Genomic DNA, 13,893 nt, shown 5'->3' with positions numbered 1-13,893 from the left:
ATTTTGCTTAGAGTTTTACATGCTTACTGATGGAAAGAATTTACCACAGTTCTGCTTCTGACTCCATATATTTCCAAATTGCTACCCACCCATACATACATAGTTCTCTGCGATAGAGTGCAATAGGACACATTCATAGAGCAATACAACCTCTAACCCTATACCACTGTATCTTGATGGTGAGCAAGTCAATGTAGTGGACAAAAAGAATATTATTGGAAGCCTCCCTATTTGAGGATGGCTACCAATAACTTCACTCTAAATATATGTGACAGTAATTCATGTAAATTTATCACCGAAACCTAACCTGAAAAATCCCCAATTCAACTTAACCCCAAAATGGCTGTGATTATTTTCTATCCTCTCATGTGGGAACTGTAACGAGAGGAAAGTCAGAGTAGAAATAAACAATAGTCTGAAAAAATGCATGCAAGTGTTTCATACTTGTAAAATTCACAAAAACATGACCATAAAAATATCTTCTTTCTCCTACCTCTAGGAATTTTGATAGAAGTCTAAGTTATCTCTGCCTATGAGTACATATAATCTTATATGTTCATTAGATATACGTATATAAGATAATGCCCAGAAATAGGCTTGGTGCCTGTAGCACAGTGCTTATGGGGCCGGCCACATACACTGAGGGTAGTGGGTTCAAACCCGGCCCAGGTCAGCTAAACAACAATGACAACTGCAACCGAAACAAGAAAATAGCCAGGCGTTGTGTTGGGAGCCTGTAGCCCCAGCTAATTGGGAAACTGAGGCAAGAAAATCACTTAAGCCCAAGAGTTCAAGGTTGCTGTGAGCTGTGACTCCATAGCACTCTACCGAAGGCAACACAGTGAGACTCTGTCTCAAAAAAAATACCCAGAAATATATCACAATGTCATAATGAAAACAACTGGATAATTTTGTTCACAAATAATTTTTTAAATGTTAACTTAAAATAAACATTTTAATTTAAATAAATTAATCTTTTAAAATTTAAAAACCTGGTATAGATTTAAAAAAATCATGAAAGGCATTTTGTTAAGATGTGTGTTTAACACATCACTACAACATGGCCAGCAATACATTTCTACCAACATGTGGAATAATATAGCATTATCTCATTCTTAAATTAATTCAACCAATATTAAATAAGTGCTCATCTATAAAAGATATTATCATGTGCATGCAAATACAATACCAGCCATAAAAATACAGAGACTACCAGTGTTGCAACATACATAAGAGTAAGTAGCTACATTAGGCTAATTCAGGATTAATATTTTAATCCTATATATGAAAATAGATGCAAGTTCTTTTTTTTTTTTTTTTTGGAATAGATATTCTTTTTTTTTCTTTTTATTAAGTCATATATCCATAGATCATGAATACATTTATGCCTTCCTGGGATTCAATGTGTTGATTTTTTTGTACAAATTGGAGTGCTTACATCCAACTAATTAACATAGCTTTCGCCTCATTTACTTAATCACTGTGTTAAGACATTTGTGTTCTATACTTGATAGATTTGATTTGTACCCTTGCAATCTGCTCCTTAGGTATGGTCCCAACATTTACCCTCCCTCTATCAAACCACCTCCCTCCCTCCCCATCCCCTTCGCCTTTCCTCCTTCATCCTGGGCTATAGTTGTGATTCATCTTTCATATGAAAGTGTGAGTGATTATAAATTGGTTTCATAATAGTACTGAGTAAGTTGGATATTGTTTTTTCCATTCTTGAGATACTTTACTAAGACGAATGTTTTCCAGCTCCATCCATGTAAACATAAAAGAGGTAAAGTCTCCATCTTTTTTTAAATGCTGCAGAGTATTCCAAGGTATACATATACCACAATTTATTAATCCATTCATGGGTCAATGGACACTTGGGCTTCTTCCATGACTTGGCTATTATGAATTGAGCTGCAATGAAAAATCTGGTGCAAATATCTTTGTTTCCAAGTGATTTTTGGTCTTTTGGATATACACCTAGTAGAGGAATTAGAGGATCAAACGGCAGGTCTACATTTAGATCCCTGAGTGTTCTCCAAATTTCATTCCATAAGGAATGTACTAGCTTGCATTTCCACCAGCAGAGCAGAAGTGTTCCCTTTTCTCCACATCCATGCCAACATCTGTAGTTTGGGGATTTTTGTGATGTGGGCTACTCTTACTGGAGTTAGATAATATCTCAGAGTGGTTTTGGTTTGTATTTCTCTGATGATTAAAGATGATGAGCATTTTTTCATGTGTCTGCCATGCACCTGTCTTCCTTGGAGAAGCTTCTGCTTATGTCTCTTGTCCACAATGAAATGGGATCACTTGTTCTTTTCTTATTAATAAGTTTCTGTTCTCTGTAGATTCTGGTTATTAGACCTTTGTGGGAAACATGTTCTCCAAATATTCACTCCCACTCCCATTCTGAGGGCTATCTACTTGCTTTACTTACTGTGTTTTTAGCAGTGCTGAAACTTTTTAGTTTGATCAGATCCAATAATGTACTTTTGATATTCCTTCAACTCTGTGCCAAGTCTCTATTGTAAAAGGCCAAGTTTTTCAAGTGTTTCCCCTGCACTCTCTTCAAGAATCTTTATAGTTTCATGTCTTAAGTTTAAGTATTTTATCCAGTGAGAGTCAATTTTTGCTAGAAAAGAGAGGTGTAGGTCCATTTTCAGTCTTCTACAAGTCGCCAGCCAATTCACCCAGCACCATTTGTTAAATAGGGAATCTTTCCCCCAGTTTATATTATTTATAGGCTTATCAAAGATCAAATGATGATAAGTGTCTGGGCTCATTTCTTGGTTTTCAATTCTGTTCCATACAGCTACTTCTCTATTTTTGCGCCACTACCATGCTGTTTTGATCACTATAGATTTATAGTGTAGTCTGAAGTCTGGTAGTGTGATTCCTCCTGATTTGTTTTTATTTCTGAGTAATGTTTTGGCTTTTTAAGATTTTTTTATGTTTCCATATAAAATGAAGTGCTAGTTTTTCCAGATCTTTAAAGTATGACAGAGGTTCTTTAATAGGAATTGCATTAAATCTGTAGATTGCTTTGAGTAGCATGGACATTTTAACAATGTTGATGCTTCCCAGCCATAAGCATGGTATGTTTTTCCATTTGTTAACATCTTCAGCTATTTCTTTTCTCAGAGTTTCATAGTTCTCTTTATAGAGTTCTTTCACATCCTTTGTTAGGTACATTCCCAGATATTTCATCTTCCTTGGCACTATTATAAAAGGAATAGTGTCCTTAAGACTTTTTTCAGCTTGATTATTGCTGGTATATAAAAGGCTACAAAATTATGAGCATTGATTTTGTATCCTGAGATGCGGCTGTATTCCTTGATCATTTCTAAGAGTTTTATAGTTAAGTCCCTGGAGTTTTCCAAATATACAATTATATCATCTGTGAAGAATGACAGTTAGATCTCCTCTGTTCCTATTTGGATACCCTTGATTGACTTCTCTTGCCTGATTTGAATGGCTAAGACTTCCATTACAATGTTGAAAAACAGTGGAGACAATGGGCAACCTTGCCTGGTTCCTGATATGAGTGGAAATGATTTCAATTTAACTCCATTCAATATGATATTGGCTATGGGTTTGCTATAGATGGCCTCTGTCAGTTTAAGAAATGTTTCTTCTAGGGTGGCGCTTGTGGCTCAAGGAGTAGGGTGCTAGCCCCCTATACTGTGGGCAGTGGGTTCAAATGCAGCCCTGGCCAAAAACTGCAAAAAAAAAAAAAAAAAGAAAAAAATTTCCTTCTATACCTATTTTCTTAAGTGTTCCGATCATGAAAGGATACTGGATGTTATCAAAAACTTTTTCTGCATCAGTTGAGAGAATCATATGGTCTTAGTTTTAATTTTGTTTATGTGATGTATTATATTTATAGATTTACGTATATTGAACCATCCTTGAGACTCTGGGATAAAACCCACTTGGTCATGATGTATAATTTGTTTGTTGTGTTCCTGGATTCTGTTTGCTAGGGTCTTATTGAATATTTTTGCATCCATGTTCATTAAAGATATTGGTCTATAGTTTTCTTTTCTTGTTGGGTTTTTCCTGCTTTGGGGATGAGGGTGATATTTGCTTCATAGAATGTGTTGGTAAGTATTCCTTCTTTTTCTATGTTTTGGAAAAGGTTAAGTAATATAGGTACTAGTTCCTCTTTTAAGGTCTGGTGGAATTCTGATGTGAAGCCATCTGGTCTCATCCTTTTCTTTTTGGGGAGATTTCATATAGTTGATGTTATTTCAGAACATGAAATCTCAGCCATTTGTTTATGAATGGGATCATCTGGTGTGTCTGCTTTGTCATTCTTAGCAGGAGTTGATCTACTCTGATTATTCATGTTGCCAGTGTTTTTCCACTGATTTTGCTCCATGATTATTTTTCACCATTTGGCTAGATGGGCAGGTAAGGTGAAATTGGATTGAGGACTCCTGGAGTTGTGGTTAACCAGCCCTTTGCCAAGGAGCTGGGACTGGTGACTGTATCTTTTTCCCCTACAGCTTTGTAAAGGACCTGTACAGTAATACAGTCTGAGACTCTGGGGACCTGTGTGGTGTGGTGGGGTTAGGTGGCTCTGTCTTGTATTCAGCTGGTCTTTGTCCGATCCTAGTGGATCAGTGACTCTGGTTTGAAGTCTCAGCTGTGGAGAAATACAAGCAACAATGATACCATGCCCCCCATGGGCAAAACTGGAAGAGGAAAATCAACTCTTTCCACTACCACACAACCAGGGTGCCACCCTGGAGTGTCCTCGTATAATTGGCCCAGGTCAGGAATTCCAAACCAATTGTCCCAGTCAGTACCAACTTTCAAGTGGGAGAGTTCGAAAGGTCTCCAGCAACTAGATAGCAGTGGTCTACTAGTTGTTCAAGTGTGGCTCACTCTGGGGCTCTATGGAGTCAGAAAGGACCACCCAGTAGGGGAGCTGAACCGGGGGGCTGGTGTCTCTTTCCCCACCTTGTACCTCTTTCACGCCCAGGCACTGGTAACTTCATGGGGCTGTGGTCCTGTTCCGTCTAATAAGCAAATGTGCCAGGGCTTTGCACCTGCCAGAGCCAAAGAGTTGTAAGTTCTTCACCCCACAAGTAATAGTCCATCACAGAGATACAGACTCATATGAGAGAGGTAAAGTCCAAATATGGTTTAATGATACCTCCCTTAATTGGGAAGAAAGGGAGGTTCCCAAATCAGAGAGTGATATGAAGAATCACAATTTGTTATCTTTCAAGCCAAAGTTCAGAGCATGCTCATGATGAACAAAGGTGTCTTTGTGGAATGGTTCCAATAATATAAAAGTCCCTACGAAATGGGTTCTTCTTTATTTGGATGTCGGTGGAGAAGTTGTATATTATAATGATGTTAGTGGGGCACAGTGTCATATGGAATAGCAGCCATAGCCTAAACCAGACATTTATTCTATTTTCTTTGTCAGGCTATCTCAGAGACACAATCATGAGAAGAGATGTACCCTATATGAAGGTGGTTAGACTCAATAAATGAACTCTAAATACACATCCAAGGAATTTGATTCCTGGGGTGCACTGACACAAATAATTTTGTAAAAAAAAAAAAGTTATAGGAAATGCCAAATGTTCTCTTGCATTTCACTTATAGCCCTTGTTTCTAAATTCTATTGGCTAAGTTATATTCAGATTAGATTATCAGTTTTAGACTTAGCTCACCTCCTTCAACTAATTTAAATGCAGAATTGTGAAGAAAAAATGTTTCATTTCAAATGATATTTGCCTTAGGAGCCTCGACTTGACCAAGGGTTTCCTATACATCCTAATTAATTAATTTGAAAGATTGAGTAAAAGGCACCACCACAATCTCAAAAAGCTTTATAAATTATATCTATTTATAAAATAGAAAAGTCTGTTCTCTTCTATTCCATTTGATTTTACTCTCTTCTATTTTTTTTCCATTCTATTCTAATCCCATTCATGCCACTCTATTCTACTTTTATCTAAAGGAGGAAATGGTGAGAAAATTTGGTTCCATATATATTAGAGACTTGTGGTATGTGTGAAATATCCTTCTTTTTCAAATGACCCTTAAAACTTGAGGTACCTAAATGAGAATCTCAAGACTGGATACTCAGTATCTCACAATTAAGCACTTACCCCTCAGAAAGCAGCAGTGACAGCATTATCTGGAAGCTTATTAAACATGCATCTTCTAGAATCCCACGCAGAACTAACTGAATCAGAATCTCTGGAGGTCAGACACAGGAATTTGATTTACCAAGCTATCCAGGGAATCATTAATCATGCTTAAGTTTGAGAACTACTTACTTTAGAGAATTGTTAACTCACTATTTGGCAAAAGACTAGCTGAATTTCAAGATATAATAATTCATTTTTATATGCATCATAATTTATTGCTTTATTATAAAACTATATTTTATATAAATCAAAATGATGCAATGTGGGAATTTGTTTCAGAAGTATGAATGACATTTCTTAAAACCATTGTTTGAGATTCTAGACACTAAATTCTGTAGTCTGGTACTCGAATTGTCTTCCTAGTATTAAATTACATTTCCTCATCAGCATATGTGCATGTTAAATGCACAAGAAGCTAGAACACAGAAAGAAAAATAAAAAATAAAATCTATAAGAGCAAAAAAAGAGCTCTTTTGAGCTCTTCTCAACAGCCTGCAGAAGAGTAGACTGGCAACTTAAGATGCATTGGCTTTGAAAAGATTCTGTTAAAGCATTCTAACCACATCCATGCCCCCACAGTACAAGGAATTCGATTACTTTTTCTGTAACAAGAATTCTTAAAGCTTGTATTTATTGATTCACAATTCTAGCATTGAATCTACCAAGTATTTAACAGAGCTTATATTTTCAACACTTTTGGACTTGGTAAATAATACAGCATGTGAAAGGGTAAGTTTACTTCTATACTCACTCACAACTGGTATAAACACAAACACGTAGATGCCCACACATATGCACACCCATTACTAGCAAAGACAGTGATTAAAAGTGACACAATTATGTTAATCAGTTAGATGTAAGCATTCCACATTGTATATAAAACCAGCACATTGTACCCCACAAATGCATTAATGTACACAGTTATGATTTAATAAAGAATTTTTTTAAATGAGAATATAAAAGAGAAATATGATTTTGCAATCTTCACCTATAGAAAATTTAAATGGTGTCCTTTCATTTATAATTGCTATTATATATTTATACAATGGATTTTGGTTTTTTGTACAAAACCATCTGACAATTCACGTATTTACTTACATAGATACTTCTATTTAAATATGCATATATATTTATTTCAGGTTAATGGGAGGATACAAACAATTAAGTCACAGTATTTGAATTTGTTAGGTAGAGTCCCTCTTATAGTTAGGTCCTGCATCCAAAAGGTGTGCTATACCCCCTACATTGTGTCCATTCAGTGGGAGCACCTCAATCCCCTGTATTTATAGATTTTAAAGATGGTGATTACTTGGTACAGGGAATAGATATGCTAAGAGCTAGGGTAAGCATCTAGAAAAACCATATGTTTGAAATCACCACACATTATTTGAGCCCTTGCAATGCTAATAGTCTTTAAAGCCATAAAGAAACAAATCTCATTTCATATAAGTTACCTAAGACTGTACTGATATGGCTGTACACTGCTTGACATAGTGTTTTGTTGGAAAAATTTCCAATTGAAATTTGGAAGACTCTGTTCTACCAGTAGTCCAAACAGATAAAACCTTCCCAATTTTGGCAAATCCAAAAAGTACCAGAGAGATTTTGTATTTGTGTTTGGTGGAAGCAAACATAAGATAAGAGAAAGGCCATGGCCAGGAGGTGAAGGTTTGATGAAGTGATCCACAAACTGCAAGAGATATGGGCTTCTACCTCAAGTTTTAAGGGTCATTTGAAAAAGGGGGATATTTCACACATACCACAGGTCTCTAATATATATGGAACTAAATTTCCTCACCATCTCTTCCTTTAACTCAAAGTAGAATAGAGTGGAATGAATGGGATTAGAGTAGAATGAAACAAAATAGAAGAAATAGAAGAGAGTAGAATCAAGCTATTTTTGTATCCCTGGTCTTAGAGATCCTTCCAGGAAACATAGTAAAAAGTGGGAAAAATAATAAAAACAAAGCCAGGGGTATCACCATACCAGATTTTAGGCTGTATTACAAGGCCATCATGGTCAACAGCATGGTACTAGCACAAAAATAGAGACATAGACATTTGGAATTGAATAGAAAACCAGGAAATGAAACCAACAACTTACAGCCACCTAATCTTCGATAAATCAAACAAGAGCATCCACTGGGGGAAAGACTCCCTATTCAATAAATGGTGCTGGGAGAACTGGATATCCATATGTTAAAGACTGAAACTGGACCTGTACTTTTCTCCATTCACAAAAATTAATTCAAGATGGATAAAGGACTTACATTTAAGGCATGAAACAAAAAAATCCTCAAAGATAGAATAGGAAAAACCCTGGAAGATATCAGTCTGGGGAAAGACTTTATGAGGAAGACTGCCATGGTAATAGCAACAACAGCAATAATAAACAAATGGGATTTAAACTAAAAAGTTTCTGTACAGCCAAGGGGACAAAAACCATAGCAAATAGACAACCTACCCAATGGGAAAGGATATTTCCATATTTTGAATCAGACAAAAGCTTAATAACCAAGATCTATACAGAACTTCAATTAATCCACAAGAAAAAAACCAACAATCCTATACATCAATGGGGAAGAGGCATGAATAGAATCTTTTCTAAAGATGACAGATGAATGGCTAGCAAACATATGAAAAAAAGTTCATCATCCCTAATTATTAGAGAAATGAAAATTAAAACCACCCTGAGATATCACTTAGACCCAGCAAGAATGGCCCACATCACAAAATCTCAAAACTGCAGATGCTGGTGTGGATGTGGAGAGAAAGGAACACTTTTGCACTGCTGGTGGGACTGCAAACTAATACAACCTTTCTGGAAGGAAGTATGGAGAGACCTCAAAGAACTCAACCTAGACCTCCCATTTGATCCTGCAATTCCATTACTGGGCATCTATCCAGAAGAAAAAATAACCCTTTCATTATAAAGACACTTGTACTAGGCTGTTTATCGCAGCCCAATTTACAATCGCTAAAATGTGGAAACAACCTAAATGTCCTCCTGGTAAGCTGTGGTATATGTACACCATGGAATAATATTCATCCATAAAAATAAACAGAGAGTTTTCAGCATTTGTACTAACTTGGATGGAGATGGAACACGTTACTCTTAGTGAAGCATCACAGGAATGGAGAAGCATGAATCCTATGTATTCAATTTTGATATAAGGACAATTAATGACAATTAGTGACACAGTGAGCCATGGGGGAAGGGGAGACCAGACAGAGAAGGAGGGAGGGGGTGAGGGAAAGGAAAAGAAGAAACAACAAAACAAAAAAAAAAGAAAGAAAGAAAGAAAGAAAGAAAAGGAAAGAAAATAGTGACTAATTCTCACATAAATTGAATTTAATTTTGAGCAAAGTGCATTACTTAAACATTAACTTAATTCAACTTGTTATTATGTTGTTTAGGATATTGCATCCTCATTTATAAGTAAAATATGCTTGTAATTTCCCCCTTATAATAATATATTTTCTCCAATTTTAATATCGGGTATATCCAGATCAAGTAGTTTTTTGAAGTATTTATTCTTTTTCTATTATCTATAAGATTTGGCATGATCTGTTTTTTGAAATTATCTTTTACTTTCATCTATAAATATTAGTTGTCTATTTTTTGAGTTTTAAAAAAGTAATAAGAAGTTAACTGATGACTCCATACTGAATCTCAGAGTCAAAGCATTCTATAATAGACTTACTCTTATTTGACAATATGAATGTTACTTTCTTTGCATTATTATTATTGTTGCTTAATATTTTGATGCAGCAATGTCTGATTTCTTTTTTGAATGTACTTATGTTCGTTCATTCTTTATGAAGTTTTTGTTTCTAGCCCTTATCTTAAACATTGTTATTGTTATTAAATTTTAAGACTTTTTAATTTTGTAAAGGCAAAAAATAGAAATCTAATAAACACATGTATTTGTAAAAAAAAAAAAGGTGGGAAAAATACAGGGAGAGGAAATTCATTTTCTTTATTTTTTTTAATATGGAATGCATCATGAATTTGTGTGTCATCCTTCCACAGAGGCCATGCTAATCTTCTCTGCATTGTTCTAATTTTAGTATATGTGCTAAGCATGGGGGAGGGGGATTCATTTTCTATGTTTGCTTTTATTCCTCTGCTGTATCTTCTTGATAAGCTGCCCAACACTTCTGAGCCCTCTTCAAATACACACTCCTTCTTTGTAAGATATCCTTAGCATAATCTATGCCTTTCAGAAGTATTTGTGAGCTGAGACTTATCTTTATATGCCTATATAAAAATCAAAACAAGCTGACATATTCATATGTACATATAAACATAAATGAAATACTGTGGTGTGTGTCTGTGTTGTGTTTAGAGTAAATGAGTAAATCCAGTGGAGTATTGGTTCAGTACAGAAAATAAATATTTTGGCTTTATTTCTAATCTCTTCTTCCCACACCCAACACATTTTTTCAGACATTTGTAGAGTACCTTGTATGAACCTGGCAGCATTGAGAAAGGTTCGTATTAATAATTGTATTTGGTATTAACAATAAATCCTTTGGAATAAGCCTACTATGTTTATTTACATAAAGAAATAAAAAATCAGAGTGGTGGATGCCTTATCTGACAAAAAAAAAAAAAAAAAAAAAAAACCTAGAAAGTTTCACTGGTTTCTAAATAACAGGAGGTCCCAACATGTAAGTTTTAAATTTATGTGCACTTAATCTTTCTATCCCCCAAAGTGTTGAATTAACTTATGTGATTACTATTATGTGGATTTAAAAAACAGATTTTTTGACCTTACATGATCTCATAAGAGATAATAAGTAAATGTCTTAGTCTGTTCCGGCTGCTATTACAAAACAACTTACACCCTGTAAATTATAAATACAGTAGAACCTCCATAGATCACCACCTCTCTTCATTGACCACTTCCTTAAGTTGACCTATGTTTTAAAGACCAGACATGCACCACATGTATGTGTTAGTACAGTAAGCCTAGTTCCTTATGTTGACCACATTTGTATGTCAACCAGTTTGTTACAGTCCCTTGGGTGGTCAATTTACAGAGGTTCTACTATAATAGGCATTTATTTCTTACAGTTCTAGTGGAGAGGAAGTTAAAGATAAAGGTTCAACAGAAGATTTGCTGCCTAGTGAAGGCTCGCTCTCTCTCTGGTCCCTATATGGCTCCTCTTGTATCCTCATATAGCAGAAGAGGGCAGAAAGGACTGAGCATGGGTTTTCAACCATAGCCCATAGTTGGCTATGAATGCTTATCTGTGGTGGTAGATGTCATGAAATTATGTACAGAGCTTTTCTTTGCTTACCAGTTTTTGTTAGTGTTTGTGTATTTAATGTGTGGCCCAAGTCATCTCTTAGATAAGCATTCCTAGCCAGTTGTGGGCTGCAGTTGGACACCTCTGGAAAGGCATTCCCTTCATCCTCTTTTATAAAGGTGCTAATATCATTCATGAGTTAATCATGTTCCTTAAGGCCCCACATTTTAATGCCATCATATTGGGTATTTAAGCTTCACTACATGAATGTGAGAGGTGCAACTGTTAATTTGGGGTATAATGGATACTCAGGTAGCTAGTAAAGCATTATTTCTGGGTATGACTGAGGGTGTTTCTGGAAAAGATTGGCATTATAATGAGTGGGCTATGTAAGGAAGATCTACCCTTACCCTATATGGGTGGCACCACCTAATTGAGGCTATGTGTTGATATATCATTATGCCTTTGATTTGCATTTCCCCGACTATTAATGATGTTGAGCATCCTTATATATGCTATACCTGCTAAGTAGCTGTACGTCTTCTTTAGGGAAATGTCTATTCAGTTTCTTTCATAATTTTTAATCATAATTTTTAATTTGGTTTGGGATAGGGGGGTTTTGCTATTAAATTCTAGGAATTCCTTATATATTTGGGGTTAACACTTTACAAGATACATAGTTTTGTAAATATTTATTCTCATTCTATACATTGCCTTTTCATTCTATTGATGTTTTTCTTTGCTGTGCTAAAGCATTTCAGTTTGATGTAGTTCCACTTGTCTATTTTTGTTTTTGTTGCCTAAGCTTGTTGTGTCCTGTTTAAAAGTCATTGCCAAAGCCAATGTCGAGAAACTCTTCCCTAACTTATCTTCTAAGATTTCTAGGGCTTCAAGTCTTACATTTAAATATGCAATCCATTTTGAGTTGATTTTTATGTATAGTCTAGGATAGGGGTCTTGTTTTATTTTTTTTGTGCATGTGGATATTCAGTTATCCTAACACCATTTATGGAAGTGATCACCCTTTCTTGTTGGGTATTCTTGGTACCTTTCTCAAAAATTAGTTGATTGTATATGCTTGGGCTTATTTCTGGAGTCTATTTTCTTCCATTGCTTTACATGTCTATGTATTATGTTTGCTTTTATGTTAGCAACATACTATTTTCATTATTATAATTATACTTAGGAATGAATGCCAATGCGTGTATTTTACCTTTTTGTTAAATCTCATGTCCTGAGCCCTTACGAGACTTGGAGACCTTCAGTATGTGTAAGCAAGAATCAGTGTCCCTTGTTTATATCTTACTTGCTAAGGTCTACATTTCAGCACATAGGAAGTGCCAATGAATGCTATTGAATGAATGAATCTTGATATTTTCTATCAGAATACAATGACTCTTTAATCCTTCAGTCATGCATTAAATGCTGTAGTAGGAATTTCAGAGTGAAAGTTGTTAATGCCCTGGGACTCAGGTGAACAATGCTCAACTATGTCTTGTCTCATAGATGTAGTAGAATTCTGATAAGTGGCAAAGACTGCTGTTGTTTGAGGATGTTCCTCATTCTGAGATGTTCAAGTTTTCCATAAGGTTAAGCTCATGCATAGTCATAGTGTTCATTCTAGAAGTGTCACTATTTTAACAACATTCATTTTCAGAATATCCCAGGAAAATGTGCCACTCCGAAGGGAGAATAAATACTCTCCAAACTGTGATATACTAGGCTACCTGTCAAAGTTCTTTCCTTTTGCTGTCTCAGGATACTCCTGTATCGTGAAACTTATTGAATTGCACCTATTTTTATAGCATTTAGTTGGCACCGAACATAGGTATAAATTTAAGGTCTAAAAGAATGATTTTATAAGCGAGAATATCAGTAGAAACCATGAGTTATATCCTGATATCTTATTCTATAAATTATTTAAATCACATTCTTTTGCATATCTTAAGGTTACCTGATTCAGTTAAGAATGTCTGCAATACAGAGTTTTCTAAAAAATATTGCTCTAATTAAAATATCCCTAGTTTTGAGGTTCTTATAGGAAATTTCCCTTCCAGATTCTCTAACTTTGACAAAAATTTAAGACAGAAAAACGTATAGCTCAAATTATACTATAATAAATAAAATAGGTCCATTTCAACTACTTGTTATTCATGTGCCAAACTCGCCTCCATCCTGGGTCTTGTTCCATATGCTGTTCTTCTCGATCATTTTTTTACCCATAGCCTTTAGGGAAATTCTTGAGAACTTCCACTTGCACAAATTTTATACCTACTTCCAGGCAACTCTAAAATGCATGGTATACCAAGGAACATACCAGGCAGAGGGTAAACAACGAAGAGCGAAGTAAGGTCCCTGACATGAAGTCACTGATAGCAAGTTTCCTCTCTACTGTATGTAAACTGGAAATACAGCCTGATCAGCAACAGCCTAAGGTAGGTCAATGGTATTATTAGCCAGCACA

At 35.4% G+C, this 13,893-nt stretch overlaps 1 pseudogene; it reads right to left on the bottom strand.

Moving 5' to 3' along the window:
- Positions 1-10,161: 10,161 nt before the first annotated feature.
- Positions 10,162-10,260, bottom strand: LOC111726600 (annotated as a pseudogene).
- Between the last annotated feature and the right edge of the window lie 3,633 nt (positions 10,261-13,893).

The sequence above is a fragment of the Otolemur garnettii genome, unplaced genomic scaffold, assembly GCF_000181295.1.
Source record: "Otolemur garnettii isolate 467f Iridium unplaced genomic scaffold, OtoGar3 scaffold00072, whole genome shotgun sequence".
NCBI lineage: Eukaryota > Metazoa > Chordata > Mammalia > Primates > Galagidae > Otolemur > Otolemur garnettii.
Note: the sequence above shows the minus strand (reverse complement) of the source record. Positions and strands in the feature narration are given on the sequence as shown.